Raw genomic sequence first — 889 nt, forward strand, 5'->3', positions numbered from 1 at the left:
CTTCAGCGGGTCCCTGGTCTGGACGTAAACAGCTGGGTCACAGTCTGTGACTAGACAAGGTGTACCAGGCAAGGCTGAGGCACAAAAACAAGTAATTCTGACTAAAAAATTTAATGCACACAATAGTAGGGCCTAACTGATCAAAAGCCCTAAGTGTTTAATAATTTTTCCACTTTCACGGAACCAACCTGAGATACTGTGATTTCCATTGAAAAGTAGCAAATTTCTGTCTTTACAAACTTACTAGACAATTCCTTGAGAGCTTTTCTGTAGGTGATCAAATTTGACTAAACACGGTTTGGTTTTGTTTTTCTGGGTCAACTTGTATTTTTTCCCTTACATCAAAAAAATAACTTTGTTGTTTATTGCAAAGTAATACTCAGTATAAAAATAGAAAATAGGAATAAACAAAAATAAGAATAAAACTCAATTCATAATTCTAAAACCCATAAAAATTATAATTTATATGTGCTACATCTTTATAAATCTGAGATTTCTATAAATATTATTTATAATAATTTTCATTTTTTATTATAGTTTGTATTCAACACTTTTCTGTATGACCTTTAGGGGTACAGCACAGCAGGTAGACATTTATATAGGTTACACTATTTTAAAATCATAACTTGCTTAACTTTACAATTAGGTGTATTTAACATCCAGCCTTTTATATTTCCCTGAGGTTTCCTTTTCATCTCAGTAAATAAATAAATAAATAAATAAATAAATAAATAAATAAAATAATTAAAATATCAAAGTCTCTTAGAACCATTAAAATAAAGATAGAATCTAAGTGTTTAAGCATAAAAAATAAGCATGAACCAATCCAGCCAATTTCCTTCTTTATAATTAATGTAATGTGCAACAAACTGTCCTCAAGTTTATGGTT

The sequence above is a fragment of the Myotis nattereri genome (assembly GCF_964212035.1).
Source record: "Myotis nattereri genome assembly, chromosome: 6".
NCBI classification, from domain to species: Eukaryota; Metazoa; Chordata; class Mammalia; order Chiroptera; family Vespertilionidae; genus Myotis; species Myotis nattereri.